General features: G+C 39.2%; 1 pseudogene; it reads left to right on the plus strand.

Annotated features, from left to right (window-relative positions):
• The window catches only part of LOC144368937 (ATP-binding cassette sub-family A member 13-like), a 405121-nt pseudogene that overhangs the window by 48698 nt on the left and 329076 nt on the right, over nt 1-27347 (plus strand).

Consider the following 27347-nt stretch of genomic DNA (forward strand, 5'->3'; position numbering starts at 1 on the left):
TTTAGATCATTCAGATCTAAAGTCAGATCATTCATGGATTTCCAAAGTGGCTGTGACTTCTGAGTTTTATGTTAGTTCTGCAAGAGTGCACATCTCACAAACTCTGATTTGCTTTTCTGAGAACTCTTTGTATTTTAAAAATAAAAACCTGGAGAGGAAGTACCCCATCTAACATAAAAGAGAATTGGAATTGCCTCCTGGCACAAGGAATCCCAGAAGTTTTCCTTAAATCATACAGGCACCATTTCTGATGCATCTCAGTATTTAAACTACCTTAATAGCCCAAGACATTTTGAGATGAAATGAGAAAATGAATCCTAAGATTCTTTTAAAATAAACAGCAATCTTTTCTTTAACAATGAATATCCTTTACCTATGAATTCACAGAAGAAAAATTTTAGCACACATTCTTTTTGATTGTAGGAAACATTTAAATCTAAAGATATGCAACTGTGTTGTGGAATTCTAAAACATTTTCAAATGATCACATTGTTTTTTATGTCTACTGGAAAATGTATTGTCTAGTAAATATTTCACTTAGGTTTACTGTGACTAGTACCTTAGAAATTTGATACAATGAATAATTTTTTCTTTCTGATACTGAAACAATTCTATTAATATTGTAGGGCCTTAAACTGCACAAAGCACCTTCTGGTGATGGAAAAGAAGTTTCATGCCTCTGAGGGTGAACAGATGAACTTTCTTTTATCATTTGTGGAATTTTGGGAGAAATTATTACTACCTAATCCTTTCAACTCCTTCAGGGTTCCCAAATTCCACAACTCATCTCTCAACAAGAAAGTTCTAAATAGAAGTGTTTTGTGGAACCTAGAGACAGACCCACCTGCTTTTGAAGCTCAGGAGCTTTTAGAATTTGGGAAAGAGGTGATTGAAAAACTGCAAACTGGTGGAAGTCACTGGATGAAGAACCAACCTGAAAATATTTTGAGATTCATGGAATTAATACTGCTTGAAATTAACCCCAAACTTCTAGAATTATGGCTGCGTGACATTTCTAAAGGAGAAAAGGCTAAACTGGAAAATTTTTCTTCACTTTTAAATTCTTCTGTTCCAGAAAATGAGAAAATTTTTAGTAAAAGCATAAACTTTTCCCATTTATCCCATTCAAATTGGTCAGAATCACCAGCAGTAAACATAGATTTTGTACATTTAAGTGAAACTGTGATGAGTAGTCTCTATGAGTTTGGATTACTTAGGCAGGAACAAGTCTCAGAAGCTCTGGACACAGTCTATGTTGTAAAGAATGCATCTGATATTTTCTCAGCCCTCTCTGAACCTCAAAAGCAAGAAGTTGATAACATTTTGACACGCATGTACCTAAATGTCTTCAAAGACAAGGATTCAGCTTTACTTCTGCAAATTTATTCTTCCTTTTACCAATATATTTATAAATTCTTGAGCCTACGGAGTAGAGATTCTCTGCTAATGTACCTTACCCAAATCTCAAGACATATTTTGAACATCATAAAGCAATTTAATTTCCAAAACATCAGCAAAGTGTTTGAATTTTTATCTGAGACTGCAGAGATTCTTGGGGGAATTTCTGAAGTATCTTATTGTCAGCAGTTGTTTTCAGTTTTTAACTTTTTGGAGCTTCAAGCTCAATCCTTGATGTCTACAGAGGGCCAAGAATTGGAAGTGATCCATGCTACCTTGACAGGCCTCAAACAGCTGCTCATAGCAGATGAAGATTTTCGCATGTCTTTATTTCAATATGTCAGTCAGCTCTTCAATGGTTCAGTAGAAGCCCTGTTGGGTGATGAATGTTTTGTTTTGGATAATGAAACCATTTCCTCTAAGAATTATTTAAGAGATAAGGAATCTTCATTTAGTCTTCCATGGTCACAAATTTTTTCAGACATCTCTGCAAATGTCAGTGTGTTGAATGAGTTTCTGGCCGTTCACTGTACCATTTCATGGCTTCAAATGTGGACTGAAATCTGGGGAAGCATATCTCAAATACTTAAGTTTGACCTGAATATCTTCACTTCTCTTCATGTAGGGCTCACTCAGCTTTTGGATGAATTGGAATATGATATGAAAATTTCTGAAAGCTGCCAGGGAGTCTTTCCCACCCACCATGCAGCTAGACTCATAATAAATTTGTTTAAAAGTGTGACTCAAGCTGATAATTTTCAGGATTGGCATGACTTGCTGGATCTCAGGGATCTCTGGGTAGCATTAGGTGATACATTAGTTGCAGTAAAATCACTTACCTTGGGCCAAGTAGAGAAAACCCTTTTCACCATGGAAACCACCCTGCACCAGCTAGAGACACTTCCATTGAACACAAACACAAGCAGAGAGTTTTTATATTCTCTGCTGGAGGTTTTCATTGAGTTAAGCCAGACCTCAGAATATGTGGGTAGTAATGTAGACCTGATAAATCATTTTCTTTTAAATAATCTCACAGATCACGGAAATAACAAATTTCAAAGTGTCATCACTGAGCTAAGAGAAACAATATTATTTCTTAGAAATGTGTCCCATGATCAAGATTTATTGTCCTGTGCTGATGTTTTCCAAAATGTAACTGAGTTGATTTTAGAAGAAGGCTTATTTCATGTAAATAGCTCTCGGCGGATGGTACGTATTCTGGACATGTTAAATTGCACATTCTCCTCTGAGAACACGGTTAGCAAACTGAGAGGATGCATGGCATGGATAGATGCCATCAACCGTTTGTATGTAATGTATAATTCAAGTTTTTCACAAGGCTATCTTCACAATATTTTGGGGAGTTTCAAAGATATGGACAAAACAATGAACTCTACATTGAAAATGGTAACTTGGCTGATACATATAAAGAAACCGCTTTGTTCCTTGGGTGAGTCCAACATAAGTTGTGTAAATATTTACTTGAAAGACATAACTGACTTTCTAAATATTGTACTTAATACAGTCTTTGAAAATGGGAAGGTACCAAAATTTGAGATTTTATTAGCTCTTTTGAATGATTCCACAAACCAAGTAAGGATGATTATAAACAACTTAACAAGAGACTTTGATTTTGTTTCCCAATCCAACTGGAAGTATTTTAATGAATTAGTTTTAAGACCCATATAAATGTCACAGGAAATTCCTAACCAGTTTCAAAATCTTTGGCTGCACTTGATAGCACTGGGGAAGGAAATTCAGAAACTTGTAAAAGATATTTTCTCTAATATCCTGGAAAATAATTCCTCTTCTGAAACTGAAAAATATTTTAACATATTTGCTACCAGTCCAAAGGAAAATGATATAAAGAGTTTAGGCAATTCAATTTATCATTTAGCTAGTTACCTTGCCTTCTTCAACTTATCTCATGATCTTCAAAACCCACCAGAAACAATTTCACATGAACTAATGAGAGCTGTGGATCTTGTTATTCAGTTGATGAAGAATGTGTTCAATTCCTTAGTGCCCACTGTTTCTCACAATATCCCACAAAATTCAGGTCATGCTCAAGTTTTAAAGAAGGTGGCTTCTCTCATGCGTACTCTCAAGAAGGCAGACATAGACCTTTTAGTAGATCAACTTGAACACATTAGTGAAAGCCTTGGGGATTTCTTCAAGAATCTCAGTAGATTAGATACCAGCAATTCAGGAGTCAACTTGCTTTTTGGCTTGATGGAGAAATTTGCAGACAGCTCCCATGCTTGGAATGTCAATCATCTGCTCAAGCTCTCTCGCCTGTTTCCCAAGGATGATGTGAACACAGTGGTGGACCTGTATTATGCTCTTCCTCATGTTGTGAGTCTCCTGCAGAGAGTGGCTGACAAAAACATCACAGAGGCCCTCAAGGATGTCTATAACTTCACACTCCTTCACGGCATAAGCATTTCAAACATCACCAAAAAGGACTTTGCTGGTGCGATAAAAGCTCTTCTGCATACAATTACATTAATATCAGACCAACCAGCCATTGTCTCAGAGGCTTTAAACTGTCTTCCTGTGGTTTGGTGCTGGAATCATACAACTTCTAGATTTCAGCAGAATCCCAAATTGGAAGCCTGTGAAGTCCATGGGCTTATGTCTTCTTCTTCCTTTTATCACCAAGTGGCCACAATACTTGACCATCTCCACCTGTCTCCCCCACGTGAAGATTCAAAATGTTCAAATGAAAGTTCACGAATGGAAACGAGTAGGAAAATGATTTGTGTGATTCATGAATTAGCAGACTGGAATTCCATCCTTCTAGCACTGTCTGAAGTCTTTCATGCTAAAACCTCTCTGATGAAAACTGTGCAAGAATTTTGGCAGAAGGTGTTACCCTTTGTCTCACTTTCTGGAAATCAAAGTCATGACAGCATTGCCGGACATTGTCCTGGTGGTCCCATAAAGCAAGTTGCTTTGCAAATCATAGAAAAGCTAAAACGTGTCAATTTTACAAAAGCTGCTTCTGGGGAAAACATTCTTAACAAACTGGCTGGTGTAAATAAGATTTTTAACACGACTGACGGAACAGAGGCATTTGTCCGAAATAATATTTCCTTAAATTTGGAAAGGATGATCAAGTTGATTTCTGGGGATTGGAGTCTAGAAGATAACAGGCCTTATTCACTCCTTCCACTGACAATTCTTCTGAATGCAAGTCTCATGGGTAGTGGTTTAGAAGCATTAACAAGTTTTATTAAAAATAGTGAAGCTATTTACAACCTTGAAGAACTATGGCTTGACTTTAAACAAACCATGAAAGACCTAACCCATGACTTTGGTATTAGGCACCTGTTCTCTATAATTAAAAAGGAAATCCAAAGTATCAACTCCGTGGCCCTTCAAAGCTTAGTTTTACAACTTTCCCACTTTCTGGAAAGCCTGGATTCCTCATCATTGGGGATATTAGAAATTATTGAAAATTTTCTGTTGGACACAAAAAACTGGCTTCATGAAATTGAAAATAAAGATTACTCCAAATTGACACAAACATTATTTGTGACCATCGAGAGTTCAACTGATGATATAACTAAAGATATGACTAGCTATTTGCATTATCTGAAAAACATTTCTGGAGAAGGTGATTTGGATGTTGACTTTCTTACTCATCTGCTAAATCAAGAGCAGCTAACCAATTTCTCGGTTGTTCAGTTGCTTCTTGAAAGCATTCTGATTAATTCCGTCAGTAAATTAGCTGGGAGGTCTCAAGAAGCATCCCCAAATTTAAATGACGCTGACCTTCAAATAATGAATTTAATTAACCTCACCTTGAACCACAGGCCATCGGACAGTAGTGGGAAAACCATTCTCCCTTCAAGGAGCACAGTGGATTTCATAGAACAGTTTTTGAGAACATTCTTTTCCCCTTTACTGAAGGGAAATTCTGAGAACAAAATATCCCTTTTGCTAAAAGACTTCCACCCAGATGCTATTGCAGAGATGAGGTGAATGGTTTGGTTTGTATTTTTTGCTTTGTACATAGTTCATTCAATTGCAGTACATCTCAAACCGCTTTCTTTTCTGGAGTACAGAAATGCTAATAAACAGCAATTGTACACTAAAAATTTTGAATAATGTTTAAAGTGAATGTGCCTTTATAATAATTTTATCAAAATTTCAAAGTAAAATAATTTTGGTTATTGCTACTTAAATAGTAAGCATTTAGGCCTATCCTGTGATAAGTAGTCATATATATTTTTTTCTATTTTTTAGATGATAAAAACAATTATTGAATACAATTTAATTAATTAATTTATTTTTGAGGTACTGTGGATTGAATTCAGGGGCACTTGACCACTGAGCTACACCCCTAACCTTATTTTGTATTTTATTAGAGATAGGGTCTGTTTGAGTTGCATAGAGTGCCTCCCTAAATTGCTGAGGCTGACTTTGAACTCATGATCCTCCTGCCACCGCCCCCTGAGCTGCTAGGATTATAGGCGTGAGCCACCCCATGTGGCCTGAAATTCCATTTTATATGGAACTGAAAAATTAATTTTTATGGATGAATATTCACATATAGGAGGGTCATAATCTGAATTGCTGTATTAACTGTATTAACCCGTCACACATAAAGGGTTTATATATTTTTATCCCAGTTCATCTAGTGTGTTGTTTACATTTGGAAGCACTAAAATCAATAGTCACATTACTTTTTCCATGTATTTTAAAAAAATCTCTTTGAAGGTTATTAGTAAAATGTTGGAGGGAAATTACAGTTTATTCCATTTTGTTACAGTCCTGACTGTAACCATGGAACCAGCAAAGACTGAATTGAAAGAATGGGTTTATATAAATTTGGGCACTGGATAAGCAAGTTCAAAATCACTAGGGAAGGCTGTCAGGGGGGAAATGTCATAGCTAGCTGGAACACTAGAGTCATGAAATCAAGCTTGTGGCCCCAAGTGGTGGTCAAGAGGAAGACTCAGGGGCAGGAGAGACCAAGTGCCTACCCAGCTGCGGTCGGAGTCTTTAGGTAAGGCAAGACCCACACTCTTTTACAACCAACCTTCTAGCTGATTATATGAGGCCCACCTAGGATAATGACTCTTCTGGCTACTTTGAAATTAACTGAGTAGGGATTTAAATCACATCTGCCAAATCTGTTTTCTAACACTAGATTAGTGTTGGATTGAATAGCTGGTAGGAGGCATATTTGTGCTACAAAATGGCCTCTGACTCCTGTATATCCTTCAATACAGGAGGGACTCTTTCTTGGGGGCCATTAAGCTCAGAGACATACAAAAAAGGGCATTCTGGGCCTATTGTCTAGCCAAGTCTGGTTGATGGATTGCAAAATCATCAGTGTTCAAGTGACCTGCTATTATTTTTTTAAAATTCAGAAAAATATAAATAGGCTTTCTACTTCTTCAGGACCACTTTGTAATCATTTTGCCTCTTTTCTAAATACAAAAATAAGTGGCTTTTTAAATTGTTAGGTTCGAGGAATTGTAATAGAATTCTTCATGAAATCCCTTCACTCTTCATTATTTGACAACAAAAATATTAATTGTGATATGGAGTTATTTTCACATCATCTTTCATTCAATGGTATAATTTCATGACTTTATTTTATTATAAAACAAATAAAATAATAGTCACTATATATTTAAGTCATTTTATTGCTAATGTATTAAATATGAAATTAAAATATATATGTATATATATATTTATAGTTTTTTTCCAAAAGATAAAATTCTAGAAGTTCTGAAATTGGATCAATATCTTACCTTGAAGAATGAAGACAAATTGATGGATTTTTTCTCAAGTTTAAAGGAGACTATACATCACTTAATCAGAAGCTCATTTATATTAGACAATGGAGAACTTTATTTTGATAACCATCAAGGACTGAAATTCATAGAAGATTTATTGCATGCCTTTGCAAGGGAAACCTCAATGAAAAATAAGTCTGAAGATGATTTCCTTACAGTGGTGAGTCAGTTGCTTTTCCATATAAATAGTACTGAGGAGCTCTTCAAACTTAACCAAAATCTCAGGTCAGTTCTTCATCTCATGAGAGAAAGTTCCACAGAGATAGCCAATCTTATGGATACTCTTTTAAACTCTCTAAATAAGGACTTCCATACCTTATGTCCTACTCTCCAAGAAGTTATACTTTCTAACTTAACTGATTTGCTTTCCTTTATACATAACTCAAATCTTCTAAGAAACAGAGAAACCTTAGAAATTACTAAGAGATTACTTGGTATTATTTCTAGAGCTTCTGAAAATAGTCATGTCCTAGAACCTCTCTTAGAAATGTCTAGAACTCTGACCATGCTTTTGAGTGACAGTGCTGAGCTGAGAGATATTGCCATATCAATGAACTCCACTGTGAAACTTCTCAAACTAGCTAAGAAAGTTTCAGGGCAGATGGCCATGATTTTTGACACTCATTTCATCTCTAGTACCAAGGACACCATGAAATTCTTTGACGCTCTCTATTCCTTCATGCACCAAAGTGTTCAACATCTTGTGAAGAAAATAACTACTTTGAAAAAAGTAGATCATTTTATATTTGAAAAGATAAATGATTCATTACTGCCATTTCTTGACTTGGCCTTTGGGATGATTGGGGTCAAACCTAATATTTCACAAGACTCTGATATTTTCAGTATGTCATCTATCATACTGTCCTATGTGAACCAATCCAAGGACCTTTCTGGTATTTTGGAAGAAATGGCTGAATTTTTAACTTCTACAAAAATTGATTTGGGGGTTTTGGAGCATCTTATGGTGGCATTTAGAAATGTGTCTCAAGTATTTTCTAGGGATTCTGTCAATTTATGGGAAGAAATTCTAGATTGATTAGTTCCTATAAATAACATTACCAGTCAAATGGACTTTTTACAGCTTAATCCAAATTCTAGCCCTCAAGATACTGAGCAGGAAAGGATTCATGAAGTGATTCTTTTCTTGGATAAAATGTTAACAGAAAGCAGCACAGAAATAGGAATTTACTGGAAAATGGCGGTTAATTTTACTTTAGAAACTCTTTGGAATAGCTTGAAGAAGGATAACTGGAATGTTTTTAAGCTGTTGCCGACATTTGCTCAGCATCCAGATAACCTTTTGAAAACCATAGAAAGAGTTGTACAGGCCTCCAGGGGAATTGAAAGTGAATATGGAGATTATTTAAGTAAAGGTTTATCTTTCAATATGTCTTTGATTGAGAATATAACCCATCATCAACTTGAGAAAGCAACCCAGTTTGTGCTAAGTAGAATAGCTCTCTCCAGGAAAGGGCTCCTCTCCAACAACTCCCAGTGGGCAAATTCCATTAGAACTGTGTTTCATCCAGTCTTGGAGATTTTTCTTCAGGAAGCCATTGGAAAGAATGGCATGTCGGCCCAAGAAGACTGGCCCCAACAAGATATGATGGATTTTCCTTATGGCTTCAAACCATTATCATGTTTCAAGAAATACCTGAGGAGATTATTTGTGTTGATTGAATACTGGCAAAAAGTCTCACTGACAGATGAAAGGTAATCAAATACCTAACCCCATTTCCCCCCCCCCCTCACTTCAGTAGCTTTTTAGGAGTAAGAGTGAATCAGGGTAAGTGACCTTTGACTTTCATCACGCTCTGAAGTTGGCTTCTACCATGGAGTGATTTGAGTCCATCCAGTCTTTTCTTTTCATTATTTGGCATTCAGATGATTTGGTTTCCCTCAAAAAGTTTTCAGAAGTAAATTATTTTCAAAAGCAAAATCATTGTATTCTATTTACTTGGCACATCAACAATTTTTTTTTTCTGTGCACATACTCTATCAAACAAGGGTCCTACTATTGGATATTTAGCCCAAGAATATGTCAACCACATCACACAGAATATTGCAGTTGTAGTTTTAACCAACCACAGGAATGCTCCAGGCAGCTGTTGGCTTCTGCTTTCTTTAGGTTCAATCTAACTCTAAATGATTGATCACCTCTAAGCCCTTCCACTCCTAAATGTTGGGTCAAAGAAAACCTGTTCTTAAAGAGTTCCAGTCCTATTAGCTGCTGTACTCTGGAAACAATCTGCTGCCTTAGGTGGGACAACTTGCTTCTCTTGGTGTGCAGAGCCCCAGAGGTGCTGCATTTTCTGTATCTGCCCTTCCTGAATGTGAGGAGGCTTTTCAGAGAGTCCATTGTCCCATCCTGTCTCTGCCTTTCTCTCAGCCCCACATGGAGATTAGAGATACAGTATGAACCCTTGTTCATTTCTCACCAGACATACTGAGCTATTTTCTTTGAGTTCTGTTGCTGTGAAACTGTCTCTCAAATCCAATAATTTTTTATAGCTTGGAAGGATGTCCTTAGCTCATGAAACAGGTATCCCTTGGGCAAAAGAACTGTCAGTACCTCAAAACCTGAATGCTGGCTTCCAGATATCCCTGGCTCATCTCCTCTTTGCTTCTGATCCAAAACTATACTGTGTGTGACTTCAGTGTTTGCTTGGAATTTTCTTTTGAGCTGGAGGTGGTCTTGACAACCCTGTTCTCCTTCATCTCAGCTTTGTCTCAAGTTTTTTTTTTTTTCAGTTTTCCAGAGAGGGAATTTAAACCATAGCTCTATATACTATCATGTTTTTAAGACTTAGTATTTTACTTTTTGATTGATGTATATTAGTTGTACATACTTAGGCTGTACATGTGATATTTTAATATTTGTATGTATTTTATAACAATCAAATCAGAATAATTAGCATATGTACCTCTTCAAACACTTACCATTTCTTTGTGGTAAGAACATTCAAAATTCTCTCTTCTAGCTATTTGGATATAAACAATGGACTATTGTTATCTGAAGTTGTCCTGCTTTGCCATAGAAAACCAGAACTTCGTACTCTTACTACCCATGGAACATCCTCCCCACATCCCTGACTGGTCTCTTTCCAGCCTCCGGAAACTATTCTGCTCTGAACTTCTATGGGGACAACTTTTTTTATACTCTACATATGAATGATAACATGGAATATCTGTCTTTCTGTCCCTGACTTTCCTCACTTAACATAACCCTCTTCCAGATGTATCCAAGTGGTCACAGAGGCTGCCATTGTGTCTTGAGACCCTTTAATCACTTACCTTTTCATTTTAAGAGAACCATACAAGTAGAAAACGGTTTTCTGGAGGTATAGACTGTGTTATCTGAGCTTTCCTTGTGTTCTTATACAGTATCTGTGATTCGGTATAGGGGACGATTTGTATGTGTGTACTGCCCAGCCTACTACTACACAGTAACAATGCTCATGTGTTGCAGATTTTTATCCTTAAATGCCATTATCTTTTTTTTTCCTTAAGAATTGTTGAGATGTGTCGAGTTTTGCAGCAGCTGGAGAAGCCCTCTGAAGCCATTGAGATGCTGCAGAAAGTGAAGATGGTGGTTTTGCGTGTGCTCATTATCTTTGCAGGTGGGCTGATTATGTAAGATGTGCCTGATAATGCCGCTGTGCCAGTTTTGAGAGCTGGGCTGTCAGAGAGATACACAGATTTCCCATGAATTTCTTTTAGGACAAAGAATAACCTTCTTAGCCTGACTTTGAGACTCAAGACCTGGAGGGGTCTGGTCCAGCCTCTCCAACCTGTGTGCTCCAGTAAAATTGGACAATGTCTTCATAATACTGTGTGGGCTTTCTGGTCTCTGTGTCCTTGCTCATGGAGTATGCTTCCCTGTCTCTTCCACCTAAACTCAAGCTGTGCTCTGTGTCCTAGAGCTGGGGGCATCTTGTTCAGTAGGACCGCCCCTTCCTCCTTTGCTGGCCAGATATTTAAGGAGACATTTATCAAAGGCAACTCTTCATGCTCTTATTTCTTACATCTACCCACTGTTCTAGAGTCACCTTTCCTGCAGGCCGCAATTGTGTCATAACATTTGTGTGTCTGCAGTGCCTGACATGGACTATACAGTCCCCTAGTGTAAGCTGAAGGGTCCATGTAGTGACCTGAATTTCCTCTAGCCTTGGCACTTATTGCCTACAATTTCATTTCTGAAACCTCCTTTTCTGCAGGACTCTGTAGCTTCACTGACAGCGGGACTAGTTTCTTTTTAAATCCTGCATCTCCATGATATTCAACATAGTACCCAGCAATCATGAATAGTTATGTTGTTATTAAATTAATTCATCTAGTAAGGTCATACTTGATGCATTCTTAGCTACACATTTCCTTTAAATGCTACTCTTGATGGAGAGTAAGTACTGTGAGCTGCATTATAGGGTAATTATTTTAGGGCTTTCTCTAATGTGTAGGCATTAAGTTGTGAGTCGTGGAATGGACCACCAATGTTCACACTAATTCTACTTGAACACACATGCTGCTGCCTTCCTATGTCCTAGTCTCCCAGACTGGGGTAAGGGACTCTAAGTTAACTCTGAGTTAACAAGGACCTTGAGAGACTAGGTAAGAGAGATGAAGAGGAGGGTCAGGGAAGAGAAATGGCTGAGCAGAGGGTGGGTCTGATCAGACCAGAGAAGAGTGAAAGGAGGACTGAGCAGGCCTTAATCTACTGCTGCATGGAGTTCCACCATGGCTCACCTTACACCTTTAGCTCCCTGCTTCACCTCAGTTCATTTGATTCCATACTCTCACTCTCTTACATTTTCTGTTTTATTATTAGATTATTGCTTTTATTTAGATTACTATTTGAATCTATTGTACTACTATTTTTAGATTATTATGTCCTCTGGAAAGCTCCTCTGGACCCACCCCATCAGGTGTTAGGTGGCCCTACCTGGATTCCAATCTCAGGGCTTGATTTCCCAGTTACGGCCATGACCCTATGTGCTATTCTGAATTCATCTCTTCTCTGATCATAAGGGTTGTGCCTGATGGTAATAAACTTGGCCTATGGGAAATAGAGCATAAGATGCTGATATTTGATGCTTGTTAAATGAATGAGTGAGTGAATAAATGCCAGGGGCCCTTATGGGCTCATCTCTTGGTTCCTAAGCATTCCCAAGTGAGCAGTCTGTTCATATAGGAATGTTCAGCTATTAGAGAGAGTAGATGGGCTGTCTGTGTGCTCTGGGACCATTTTGTACAATTGAGTAAACTGTGGGGCTGGGAGGACATCATAGAGAAAAGGGTCTGGCTTACCCAGGGAGGGCAAAATCCTCCATCAGATGAGAAGAGCCCCTGGCCTCAGGGTGGATTCACTGTTGGGTGTGGGTGGCTGAAGCTAGGGGCCAGGTCTGTAGAATAGCATGCACCTGAGAATAGAAAGGAGGAAAAGCGAGTCTCAGGCAGGAACCTACATGCCAAATTCTATTTTAAAAACATACTAGGAAGAAGCTCAAATATGGTGATGGGGGTGGGAGTGAGGGCGGGTGGAGAGGATGAGCCCTTGGACGACTCATCCCTGGAATGCGGAGCATGTCAGGTGAAACCTGAGTACTAGGGAGGTGTGCCTGCATGGCCACCATTGTGTCTCTCCAGGGTCTAGAAAAAATGCTGACATAGATACAGTAGACACCAGAGTGATGTGTTTAGAGGACTGGGTAGGTGAGTGAGTGAGTGCCACCTTATGCCAGGCACCACGGTCCACAGGGTGGAGGCCTGTGTGTGGGCCCCTGGCCTACAAGTCTGCTGCATCAGACAGCAAGGGACTGCTGATCACGATGCAGCATTATGTCTGGCAAGGCTTCCTTCATTGTCCCCAGGTGGCCCCAGGCACAGAATCACACTGACCCTTGTAGTAAGTGATGCCAGGGGAAGCGTACAATGAAGGAGCAGGTGCTCTGAGAACTGCCAGGCTGAGTTCAGCATCTCCTGCTAGCTGAGCAACTCAGGACAGGCTGCCAAGTCTGTTTCAGCCTTGAACAAAATGGGCTTCAAAGAGTATTGAGAGGATTTAATGAAACATGACAGTGAACACAGGTGACCCCCATGGGCCCTTGCTCAGGGCAGGTGCCTCACGCATGACAGTCCTCCTCCTCTGGTTCAGTGCAGGCTGAGGTTGGGTCTCCTGCATGCCATTGGGAGACCACTTCCCAATGTACAAAGAACTGGTTCTCAAGTGCAAATTGGTAGTTTAGGGACAGGATTAGTTTTTATGGCTCACTCATCTCTTTTTAAAAATTAATACAAACATTTCACTGAATCAAAGGAGGGGTTAATATTCTGAGACAAAAAAAAAAAAGAGAAGAATGGAAGGAGAAAGTGGGACATGATTGAAGTACAGGAAACCCCAGTGGACTGACAGCTGGGGACTTTGTGTAGCCTTTTAAAAAAGGAAGTCCTAATTTCTAATTTGGAATATATTACGAACAGTGAAAATACCATCAAAGACAAAGCATTACCTATCTAAGTGCACACTAGGATGGCCATAAATGATTTCAGCATGGGGGACCATGCGTGGGTAAAATTTGAATCAAACTTCTTTCTGATTCTTGAATGCTTCTCTGGCATATTGAATTCAGCCCGTGTTTGAAGACATAATTATTTTTGACATTTCACAGTCAGATAAATTAATGGATTTTAAATGAATTAAACATTCCTTGGTACCTGAATTTGTATTTCTTTTGCCATTCTGTGTTACAGCTGCTAATGTACTTAAAATGATGTTAGAAACAGAAAGTTAATTTTTAGTTAATTTTTACAATTTTATTTCAAGGAAACCCAAGCATGACTGTCATTTAAACTGCCACCTCACCTTCCCTATTAGACTGCCATTCCATTCTGTAGCATTGGAAGGCAGTGACAAATTTAAAGAAGGTAGAAGGGCCAACCAATGAAGAAGATGTAGAGCTTAATGGACCAAAATAGGCAGATGGCTCTTGTTTCACACAAAAGGATTAGCAGTCAGATCTGTTACCATCATTGTTAAAGCCATTTTTTTTTTGCCATGTTCAGAATTGATTCAGTGTCTCCACAAAGGAAGTTGTCATTTTCCTCCTCCTTGTGGCCTTAAGTCTGTCAATAATGATTGCATGAGCGCCTGCTAAGCTCATGGAAATAGAAGAAATCTCAGTGGGCATCTCTGTAATCTTCTAGTTTCTCAAACTAGCTAATTGTGGCTCATAGATTGTGAGTTAGTTGTCCAGGGTTTTGCAATGAAGAAGAGCCTTTTCCAGCTGAGGATAATCACAGGGCTTCATAAGGCTCGGGGGAGCTGCATGAAGGGTGTGTAAGAGAGCCTGCAGATCAGAGAAGCCAGAGAAGGTGTCTGAATGTGTCCTCAAGGCAAGAAGAGGCACCAGAGCAGCTAGAATGGACTGGAGCTGGGGCTTTGAAGAAGCACAACTGGGAGGAGGAAGAGGGCATTCTGGGAAGTGGGGGGACCCAGGCTGGGCTGAGCTCTTGCAGGTGTCAAGACTTGTCACGTGTTCTTGCAATGATTCCTGTATGACATTGTGGAATCCAGGGTCAGAAGGGGACTAGACGCCTAGGCAACCTGGCCTGCTTTCCTATAACCACATCACTCCTGAGCTAATATTGCAGAAATGCCAGGTTGGTCTGCATTGGACTCTCACCTGGAGAAAGCAAAGGTCCACAGAGCTTGTCTAATGCCATATGTATGAGCTTTCTCATGGTGCATTCTCCTGCTTTTGGGTTTGAATGGCATCATTTCTACACACTTCATGTTTTTTCCTAAAGTAGAGGGCCCATTTATACTCAAAGATAAATTCTGGCATGTTTGACAATTTTACTTTCTCACTCCACATTTTAATAAGAAATTACTTAAGAGACACATTTAACATTTTCTACAATAAAGAGAACTGTCTTAAGAATTGTGAAATATATATTTAATGGGAAAAGATAAACAAGGCATCAGGGTTGGATGTTTCTAGAAAGCATGAACATTCTGTATTGCATATGTTCAAAACTGTTTTTTAATTAATGAATTTTATTTTTTGGGCAGTTTTATGTTTGTAAGAAAATTGAGCAGGGAGTACAGAAAAATCCAGTATACTCCCTACACAAGGAGCACAGTACCCTCCCCCACTGTCAACAGCCTTTATCAGAGTGGCATGTTTGTTACAATTGATGAACCTACAATGACACATGACTATCACCCAGAGTCCAATACAGTTTACTCCAAGTGTTGACGTTCCTTGGATTTTAATAAATCTACGTGACATATATCCCCCACCTTCGTATAATACAGAATCATTTAACTGTCCCCTCAAAATCCTCTGTGCTCCACCTACTCATCCTTTCTTTCCTCCTAACTTCTGGTAACCACTGATCTTTTCACTGTTTCCATAATTTTGCCTCTTCCAGAATGTCATAGGGTTGAAATCTCATAGTGCACAGCCTGCTCAGATTGGCTTCTTTTATGCTCAAATTGTTTTTAAAAATGACTTCTGAGAAATAATGTAATCATTTGTCAAAACTAAGTTTTCACTATTTGTTGGTCATAAGGATGAATTTTATTTTCTGTAATGTCCAAGCATCTAGGAGGTGCAGAGCCACGTGCTGTGTGCTGGCCACACATGACAGTAGAGGTGAGAGTCCTGCAGTGGACCCTTATGCAGAGCTGAGCTGACATGGATCTGCACAGACAGGAAATGGGAGGGCTGTGGTCAGGGTGGGTAGGAGGACTGTGTTCCTGAGGCTGAGCTGTGAAAGGAAGGTAGGTTTGGGAGAGAAAGCCCCAGTAGAAGGTGCAGACAGACTAAGCAGAAGGGAGAGACCCTCTAGGAAGTGAAGGCAGCCAGTGGCTGTGAAAAAATTTTGAATGCAATCTTGAGCCTTTGGGCAGATTTCCCTTTCTGACCATTTCTTTTATTGAAGAAGAGTCCTGTGGCTCAGAGCAGAAGGCAGATTACAGAGGTGAGATATGGGTGGGAGCTGCTAGGAGTTTGGCATGTTACCTGGGGGTGCTGGATGAAGGCACAGAATCTAGAGAAACTGGGAGGTAGAGTGAAACAGATGGAGAGATTGGTTGTATGGAAAGACCTTGGGGAAGTTTTATGTTTGTAAGAAAATTGAGCATGTGGGGCACTTGAGAGAAAGAAAGAGGTTACTGTTTACTTCAAGACAGAAGGTAAAAACCAAGACTGTCCTGGCCAATCTGGGGGCAAATAGGTATTGTTTTATTCAACTTTGCATCTCTGTGACCCAAAGACAAAAATAATTTAGAGAAAGAAAAGTTTGTTTGGCTTGCTGTTTCAGAGGTTCAGTCCATGGTTGGTTGACTCCAAAACTCTGGGCTTGAGTTTATGAGTTTATGCAGAACATCATGATAGAAGGGCATGGCAGAGGAAAGCATCTCAAGAGAAGGAAACCAGGTAGGATAGGATAGGGAGAGAGAGAGAGAGAGAGAGAGAGAGAGAGAGAGAGAGAGAGAGAGAGAAACACTATGCTTATAAGAGATGAAATATAAACCCCCAAGTCACACTCCAAGTGACTTACTTTCTCCTGTTACATCCTACCTGATTCATCCACTGATTAGGTTACACCTTTCATAATCTAATCGTTTCACTTCTGAAAATTCTTGCCTTGTTTCACACATTAACTTTTGGGAGATACCTCATATCTGAATCATAACAGTACCCCACTTATAGGAAATACAGGAAGAAGGGCCAGTTTGTGGCAGGTAGAGGTTGGAAATGGATTTCTATAGAATAAATTCAGCTTGGGAAAAACTCTTTAATTCCATCTGTACCTTAAAAGACACAACTTTAATGGATGAAGGAAATATGGTGTGTATAAACAATGAAATATTACTCAGTTGTTAAAAAGAATAAAATTATCATTTGCAGAAATATAAATGGAACTGGAAGACTTTATTTTAAACAAAATAATCAGGCACTAAAAGATAAATATTTATTATTTAACTTATCCATAGAAGCTAAAATATTGATCTCATAGAGGTAGAGAGTTGAATAATGTTTACCAGAGACTGGGGAATATGTTGAAACAGGATGTTTCATGAACACAGAGCTGCAGTTGGATAGGGGGAGTAACTTGTGGGGTTCTATAGTACAATAGACACAATTAGTTCAATGTTGCAATATGACTAGTAGAGAGGGTTTTGAACATTCCCAATATAAGGAAATGATTAATATTTGAGATGATATATTGCCAGCTATCCTGATCTGATGGTTAACCCTCATAAATGTACTAAAAAGCTGCCTGGTATCCTATGCACACGTACAATTACTTTGTGTCAATTAAAAAAATTAAAGACATAGCTTTTTCCTTATCATCTGAAAGTTCATCTTGATTTAAGAAATTTTTAGGAATTTGTTTTGAATCTTGAAGAAATGATTCTGTGGGGCTGGAGAGTTCTAGAAAGGACTGCTTACTAATTACTTTTCTCTGTTTCCTCTGGCAGAAAACCCTTCCTTGACTAAGGACATTTTGTGTGCTACTCTGAGTTGCAAGCAAGGTGGGATAAGGCATCTCATTTTATCTGCTATCCAAGGGGTCACTTTGGTGCACAACTACTATCAGGTTTGTCATCTTCTATTTTTCAGAGAATGTCATATTCATTCCTGAGGGCCCCTGCGAGGTAGTCAAGGTATTGCAAGCTTGCAGTGTGGTCCTTATAACCAGAGCAATTGTGTCACATATAGTCATGGTGAAAGTTAGGCTTGCAAAATGAGCCTTCACCCTTTCTGTCATTCAGATTCTTTCAGTCTGTGCAGAAGTTGACTGGCATTGAGTTGTGGGAGCTGCTTTTTCAAATACCAGGAATTTTGTGAGCTGGTTGTTTAGCACCAACATCATTAACAATCAAATTATGTAAATATATGATTATATAAATTGGGTTAAAAATAAAGTTAATAAATACTCATTAACTCCAAACTATTTTAGTATATTTTACTGGTATCTGTTTTCCTGATATCATTTGCTTCTGTGGTATCTACCTCATGGAAACACTATATGGTCACATTTAGCGATGTCATGTTGACAGTGTGAACTAGGCAATGTGGGAGTGCTTACACCCTGGGAAGTGGCAAGTACTACAAATCAGATCTTTTATTTATTGATTTTTTTTTGAGACCTAGTTTTTAAACATTTGCCAGTCCATCACCAGCTCTCACTAATCACGAACACTGCCATGTTCAAGAACAATAGCTGAGGGGAAACCAGTATAGCACTTTGCTTCTTATTAATTTGGACAAGTGCCCAAGATCCCCAGGGAGGGACTCCAAATAACATTGAATCTTAGAATATGACTTTCATCTGGGGCCCACTCTTTTGCTTGGAATTAAGGACCACTGGGCCCACACATAGGCTCAATGGAGTTTTTTCCACACAGCCTGCCTTTCTTCTAAGACCAGCTCTGAACTTTTTTTTTAAATTGTTTTTACACTGACTGTACCCAATGATATGTCCAGTGAGTGTGGCATTATCCCAGAGTGAAAAGAGGGACGATACCAAAGTAGCTCAGTGGTGTTTGTGCCAATCTCCTGGGACGTGTGAGGGCACCAAAGACTGGGCTTCTGCAGTAGGTAAGGAGAGGATGAGAGCTGTTGATCCTTATATTCTCCAGCTTTTGGAGGAGTAGCATATGTGAGCTGATATCCTTATGAATCCTGAGAGATAATTGCTAGTGCAGCCCCTGTAGTTTGTCAGATTTTCATTGATTTACTTAGGCCATCAAATTATTATTATTATTATTATTATTATTATTATTATTATTATTATTATTATTATTATTACTGGGGATTGAACCCAGAGCCTTGTGCATATGAGGCAAGCACTCTACCAACTGAGCTATATCCCCAGCCCATTAGACCGGTCAAATTTTTAATTTCAGATTCTGCAGATCTTTGTTAGGTATGGGTTGAGCATGCTTAATCCAAAAATCCTAAATCCAAAATTCTCCAAAATCTAAAACTTTGAGCACCAACATAACAGACACCACAGATAGAAAATACCACACCTGACCTCATAGGAGGTCAGGTGTGGTATTTTCAGTCAGAACAAGGACACTCGAAAGTGACTTCCAGGCTATGTGTACAAATTGTGTGCAAAGCATAAATGAATTTCATGTGTAGACTTGGATCCCATTCCTAAGAAATGTATGTGCATTGTGTATGTGCAAATATTCCCAAATCCAATAAAATCCTCAAAACTTTAGGTCTCAAGCATTTTGAATAAGCATACTCAGCCTGTATTAAATGTGAATAAAGAAAAAATACTTGCAGCTTTTGAATGCTGAGAGAAGTTTGTGATAATAAAACAGGCAAGACACTTCAACTTTTGAAACAACTAACTCAAAGATCATATTTTTATTTCAAATTATTATATGGTTGTCAAGAATTCTGACTGGTAATAGGTTAGCTTTGATGAAGAGCGGAAGTTCCTTCCTCTGATGACAAAGAATGTTGCTATCTCAGGATGCAAAACCGTTAGAATGTGCCCATTAAACCATCAAATGGAGACTTTTAGAAATGTAGTTCTTTTCCAGGATATGGGATGTAAAATCTCCTGTGCCTGATAAAGGCAGACAAAGGGCACAGTGCCATCTTTAGTGTTTCAATATCTAAATAGTTTAACACACAGTTTTCCCAGTTCCTTTTGGAATGAAAGTCCCCACCGGCTGAATTGATAAGCTCAAGGTTCAGTGTCTCAGCTCCTTACTCTGCTGTTTTGCTTTCCTGATGGCAGAAAGTAGCCATCAGGAGCTAAATGGGGTTCAAAAATGACCCCAGGACCCAACCTGTCTTTATACTTCTGAGATAAGCTAAAATGGAGAATGTGCCCAGATTCCAGGTCAAACTGCAAATTTCTGACCACTTCTCTAAATCAAGACTTTTGGACCCATCTGTGTCCACTTACTTGAACAGTCCCTAGATGATACAGGCTTGTTCTAGCCACGGAATGAAGTACGATGTGTGCTGCTTTTTCCATGGGGTGGTATTATGTTATCCCAAAGGTTTAACTTAATGGATGCCAGTCTCAACTGTTCTAGATACTACTTTCCTGGACCCTAGTAAACCTGTGCTGAGAAAATTGGAACTTTTCTCCCATTAGTTATTGCTGCTGAGGAGAGAGGTTATGCACGTTCCTTCTTTATAAGCCCCTCTGTGATTATCATTTTGTTAAATTTAAGAATAATATCCATAGTGGGAATGCTATAAATGTATTGGATTTAATTTAATTTGCATATAATTACAAGTTATAAACTAGAGGTTCTTTTCTATGAGCCAATGTTCCCTGGGCAGAGCTCCCCATGAGATAGGTTTAATTCAACCTATATTCTTAAAGTGAGTTGGCTCTAAGGAGCCACTTGTTTGTACCTATATGACTGGTTGTCTCTGGGCACTGGCATGCTACAAGGCGGGGACATCTATCCAGGAAGGAGAATATTGGACCTGTGAAATATTTTAGTGAGTGCACTGGGGAGAGTTTAGAGAGCTCCACATTTGGAAATAAGAATAGAAGATGAAAGTGGAAGGGAATACTTTGCATGTCACTAGAAATGAGCACACAGACTGAAGCCTTGGGACCAAACCTGGGCATCTTCCTGCTTTTCAGATGCATGCCTATGATTGCTACTGTTCTTTTCCTTTCTGCTTGACTGTGGTTACACTTTGGCCTTGAATGGGTTCTGTGCACAGGTCTTCAGGGTCATGAGTGTTGGGGAGGCTGGAGGGGATTTGTCTTTAAGGATAGTATAGACGCTGGGGATCTAAGTAAAGAAAACAGAGAGGTCTGTGGGCCCTGAGTCCTGCCTTGAGAAAGACAATGAAGAAACTGGCCTGAGGCAGCCACTCCCTCTCGAACCCCTGCAGGTAGCAGGCAGCACTGCTTAAAGGCTGGCTGCTTCTACCAATGCCCCATGAAGTCTTCATGGCTGGATACTCACTGGTCACCTTACATCTAAATGAGGCTTTTTTCTCTTCTTTTTTTCTTCTGTGACTCTTAGTGTTTCTTCTAGGTTTATCCATGTCATTGCAGTTGGCATGACTTCCACAGACCTTTTTATTTATTCATCTTTTAAACTTTGAGACAGGGTCTCATTAAATTGCTGAGGCTGGCCTTGAACTTGCCATCCTCCTGCCTCAGCCTCCCCAATCTTTGGGATTACAGGTGTGCACCATTGCACCTGAGAAAACTTGTAAGTATCTCTTGTTGTTTTGATGACAGTCATCTTAATATGTATGAAGCGACATCTCTCTGTGACTTTTATTTGCATTATCCTGCTGATTGATGATGTTAAGCACCATTTCATGTACCTATTTATCATTTGTGTGTTTTCTTTAGAGACATGTCTATCTAACACTTTGACCAATTTTTATAATTAGGTTGTTTACTTTTGCTACCGAGTAGCCCAAGTTCCTGAGAACCATATTGTAGTAATCTAAATGCAGGTTGGTCACTCGGGAGGATGTTTTTTATTCTCTGCCATGTATTGAAGAACATACCATCTTCTTGCGTCTAGGAAGAGCCAGGAATAAAACCTGGGCTCCCCTACTTTGTAGCTGAAAGCTCATTCTACTGCTCTGCAGTGACAGAGGCAATGGCCATGACTTTCCATTTCTGTTTCCTGAGTCTACCGAGAATAAGTAAAAACCTGACAATACATGTAACTGTGATGGCAAAGGTTAATTTTTAAGTGTGTGTTTCTGACCTATATCACTGCTGTGTTTTCTAGGAAATTGAAAAGTTATGGTCCTCACCTAATCAGATAAATTGTGAAAGTCTTAGCAGAAATCTTTCTAGCACCTTGGAAAGCTTCAGAAGTAACTTGGAAAATGCCACTGACCAGGACTGCACATGCCAGCCCCCACTAGAGACAGTTCAGCAGCACATGAGCACGTAGGTACCAGCGGGATCTCACGTCTTCTCCTGCTTCATAAAGAAGTCGGGCATTCCTTAAAGATGCATTCCAGCCAGATAAGGGTCTTCACTAAATGTTATTAATATGCATATGAATACGTATACATTTTCTAACCATCATAGTTTTCCATAACTAAGTTTTTAAATAGCAAAATGTAAGAGCAGCATTCACCATAAGGCTCACTTCACTGGTGATCAAGGAATTAGAATAAAATGTCATGATCCAATATCACAATATGGTATTAAATATGAGTGGATGAACAGTATAAAGTATTTTTGATTGCTTCATATTTAATTAATTTATCTCAGAGTTCTAGAAATATAAGCCCTCAGATGAGGATGTCGGGGACTTTGTATTCTACAAATGACATTCGCAGAGAGATGTTCATCTGACTCTAGATATCCTAATTTCTCAAACATCTCCTGATAGATTCTGCCTGTTCCTTTCACATTTGTGTAAAGCTACTTATTATGCATCTTTATTTCCTGATTTTTCTTGCTTGGCAGGGTCTCTGAGAAGGAAATATTGCAGTGTTGGTATTAATGGATATTCACATACAGATGGTGTGGGGAGAGATTGTGTGTCTAATTATCAGAGGAATTTTATGGAAATGTGATCTTGTTATCCGTCTCATCTCCTGGGCACTAAGGCAGGATTATTCACACCAAAATTGTTTCTGGTATTTTATCTTGCCTAATTTAGTTTTAATTTCTTGCCATCTTAGGTTTGCCAAAAGTTTTGAGAAGACTTGGTTGTCTGGGAATTCCATTATGACTTTTCTTAGCAATTTTACAGTTACCGAGAGTAAGTATGTGGCTTTCCAATTTTTCTTGATTAAAAATTAAATTCACTTTTTTTCACTCAAATGTTATTAAAATAAAACATACAAAGGAAACCTTAGAGTATATGTGAAAATGACAATAGAACTTGGCTGGTCTGATGTTTGAGGGCTTTATAGAGAAAATTCTCAAATCCTGGGGTACCAAAAAATCAAGCAGAGAAGGAAGAGAAGTGTCTGTGGTCTGGATTTTGCTCTAGTTCTGTCTCCTTGGACGAATGTCGCCTATTAGTTTCTGCTTCTCTGTCTTCTCTGTATATACAACTCACAAAGCTGCTTGCAGAATCAATATGCTAAATCTGAAGAATTCTGGAAAATCCTTAACTGACCCTCCTCTTGCTACAAAATGAGATAAACAGATACAGGTGGAGAAGTGAGTTTCTTATGAGACTTGATCGTTGTTCCCTAAGATAAAGCTCTTTTTCAAGTCAATCTTAAAATACAGAGGTCTTCGAACGAGTAAACAATTGACCAGATAATACTATATATTCTGGGGTCTTGATTTACTTCTAGTATAAATGATCTCAGTTGCCCTAAGAGGACTAAGATGGAACTTTATTCAGTGTCTTCTCTAAGTTGGTCATCGTGGAGGAAACCATCCTTGTCAGATTTTAATATCAAATTTTGTTACCACAAAAATATTCAGAAATAATTGGAACTTTTTTAAAAAATAAAATTTTATTCCTTTTGCTCATTTTTTAGATGTAAAAGTAAAAGATTTGATGAAGAATGTCACCCAGCTCACAAAAGATCTTCGCTCTTCTATCCACATCTCAGATGAGACCATCCACAGTATCTTAGAAGCAAATATTTCCCATTCCAAGGTACAGGCTGCTGCTTCTGTGCTTGCCCACCTACGGGGCCCTCAGCCTGAAGCTGTTGGTGTTGTGTTATTCTCTCTCCTCTTCCTTCTGTCCTCCCCCATGGCTAGGGGAGCGGGTTGCTGCACAAATGATATAACCGAAAGCAGAAAGGGAATGAGAAAACGAGCAAGGAACCAAAGGATATCACTGTCTCATGACAAAACCCTGGGAGTCTTTAATTTCATAATATTGTCTTCATTTGGGATTAGAAAGGATAAAACTGGTGATGATTTTTTTTTTTCCTTGTAATCTCTAACTCTGATGCAGGACATGCCAGGGTGCCTCTGCTTGTTTCCATAGCTGTTATCAAACTGAAAAAAATATCCCAAAGCAAAACAGCTGAAAATATTTTTAAAATGGACTCCAATATCCTTTAAGTGGAGAGTGACAGTGCACAATCTGACAGTGTGCTGTGGTAGTGACTTGTGAAGGCAGATGAGTAATGACGGGCCATGTCATCTCCAAGGTGATTGAGACGCTCTGGTGAAGGCAGCTGAAAAAGTGATGAAACTATTAAAAAGCCATTGCAAAAAACCCAAGGATGAGTAACACATATTGGGTTGCATTGAGGCGTGGTTTATCTCAGAAGAGGGGAGCAGGGAAATTATGCGTGGGCCACAGCAGATATCCCTGGGGTCCTTTGCAGTTGCTTTTCCAGACGCCTTTTCAGCATTCCCAGTTGGAGTCTTACTCTATTCAATAGAGAATTATTAAATTGGCTTACAAAAAAATGCATTGATTATTAGTTGGGACCCAATACACACTATTTTTATGTCAGTTATGGTTAATTAGGGGGGGGTCGCTAATGCACCTTGAGTACCTTAAGAGTTAGTCTAAATTAAGAAAGAAGTAGATTTGTATCTAAAATTCAAATTGTAGTATTACCAAGTTAGTAAGTAAGACACATAATACCTACTTTTCCTAGTATCTATTCAACTCAGTAAATACTACATATGCATGAAGATGTTGGGAGTGATAGTGGAGGTGAGGAGAGTGATGAAATTTCAGGGAGTAGTGGTGAAATTTCTTCACTCAGCTCATGAGTAACCTTAGATAGAAATAGTGAATAGCTTTCCTTTGAAATCTTAAGAGTTACTGGAACTTGTAACAGGTAAATGGACTAGTGACTAAATTAATTTGAGTAGCTTCCTAGGATGGCTTTAAAAGGAACATCAGATCACCTAATTTCTGGGGTCCTTTCAGATCCAAAGTCTTATGATACATCTTAGGTTTGGACATAGGTGTTTTTGATGCTTGCTGCCTGCTTAAGCAAGCAGCCACCAGGTGTCACTGAAGTTCTATCATGAGTGGGCTATGTCCTTAGGAGGCTTGAATTAAATGGTGATATGCCCTATGGAAAGGTTTTGCAGTGATTTTTTTTTTGGTAGTTTGTGTATCTTCCTCTGCATTTTTGGCAGTATAATTCATTGTGGTCACCTAAATGGGTGGACCGTCAAGTAAAGGGGAGGGACATAAAAAGTTGCTTTTATGCTTTTCAAATACATAATGAAGTTATTTGCTTTTATATGTAAGTCTATCCATGAACCCGCATGTATGCACAGATCATAGGCAAGGGATTTTATGTCAGGTTAGGAGGTAGCACTTTGGGAACGAGTTTTTTATAGGTTGTTAGGTGGGCAGCAGCATCATATAATTTGTGGTACCCTTTCTTTATTTTTCTTCCTGGGCTTCTCTACTGTAGTTGTACTAGTCAGTTTGCAAACTGACCACATTGTATCCATCATCCAAGTTGTTGGTGGCCTGCAGGGAGTACCTGAAGTGAGGTTAGCCTAAGTGGTGGTAAGGTTCTGGAAAAATTGCAGAAAACTTTCTTTAATTAATTAATTCATTCATTTAATCATTCATTTAAGAGCTTCCTGCACTTCAGGCATGATTTCAAAAGCTGGGGCTTAATTTGCTACTCTAGGGAAGTTAACCTTCTGTAACAACTCAGTAAATATGTAACAAATCATGACAGTGTAAGTGAAGAATCTGGAAATTTCTAGGATGTGCATTTATCACAGGGATGGGAATAGGTGGTTCTAGGAAGCCTCCCTGAGCATGTGACATCTAGGCCAGACTGGAATGATCTGAGAGTCACAGGGCTTGGGACATTGCATCAAAGGACCAGGAGCAGGAATGAGCAGAAGGAGGCCAAGGCAGGTTGACACCTTGATACCAAGTCGTTTTCTTTTCCACCCTTGCTTGGCTGCAGAGAACCAGCTGTGGGTATCTATGAGAAGCTCCTCTCTTGCAGAGCTTCATTCTTTAACATCAGCACCACCCAATTAAAATCCCAGTCGCAGACTCTGGAGCCCAGCTAGCCCTGCCACCTATCCTGGGCTGCTATCCCTTCTACCCTGTCCTGGTAGCACCTCTTCATTTTATGCTGGATTCCTGTGTCTTAAGCTTTCATCCACATCAACGGTGGTGTGCTTCTTTGTGTTAAGCCAATTTTTTATTCTTTTAAAATCAACAGTGAGGTCAAACAAAGAATCAGGACGCAAACAGAGAGTGATCAAGGGGTCTGTTTACTGCCCCTTTGTTTTCTATGCTAAACATCTGAGCAGCATTGGGAGGAAAATTCCACAATTTTCATAAATTTGTTCCACCTCCACCCCTGCCATAGTTCTTAAGGAGGAAGGGAGAGGGGGACACCCACAGAGTTTTGATCTCTTTCTGGAGATCCCTTCAAAGGAAAGGTATTCCGAGTCTCGTCGTTATTTCTTGTGAGTAGAAGTGATGGAGTTTGGCGAGTCTGGTCACCTTGATAGGGCTGGTTATGTGGATGTCAGCTGTTGGCTAGCCCACAATCAGAATTGTTCCAGGGCTGATATTATCACCCGTCAGTAATTTCCAAAGTCTATTTCAAACAAGAAAACCTAGGTTGTTTTCATTTTCTCCATAACTTCTTAAAACAACTATAGATAGAACCATGACCCTTCCTGAAGACAGGAAAGAAGAGAGGGGTCTGGACTTGGAGGCAGAGGGATCTGGGTAGGGAGGGTTGCCAGATGGTGGCTGTGGCTGCTATCGAGAACTGCAGCCGGCCAAGTTCTTGTCTCAGTGGGCTACCCTACCCTAGAGGCCACCTGCCAGGGTGCAGTGCAAGGCTGGGCACAGCATTTGATGGTAGCCCACAGACCCCAGATGAGTGTTATACATTCCAGTGCAGAAATGGTTCTCCTTAGCAATACTGGAACAAAGATGGAATTAATCAGCTGTACCTCCTCTCTCTTTTCTAAAATACAATTATCTTTCTCAATCAGTGGCTCTATCTAATTCTTATTCATCTTTTTCTTGCAATATGCTGTAAGCCAAAGCTGTATTTTTTTCTGGTAGTTGCTTAAGAGCATATCAGTAAGAACGGTGGTTGCTGACCACTTAGAAGTACTCTTCTCTGTCCCGAGAGCTTTGTATCTCATTTAATTATCCCAACAATCCTTTGGCATCTTGTTGTCACCCCAGTTGTTAGTCATGTAGCT

Source organism: Ictidomys tridecemlineatus, chromosome 12 (genome assembly GCF_052094955.1).
Source record: "Ictidomys tridecemlineatus isolate mIctTri1 chromosome 12, mIctTri1.hap1, whole genome shotgun sequence".
Taxonomy (NCBI): domain Eukaryota; kingdom Metazoa; phylum Chordata; class Mammalia; order Rodentia; family Sciuridae; genus Ictidomys; species Ictidomys tridecemlineatus.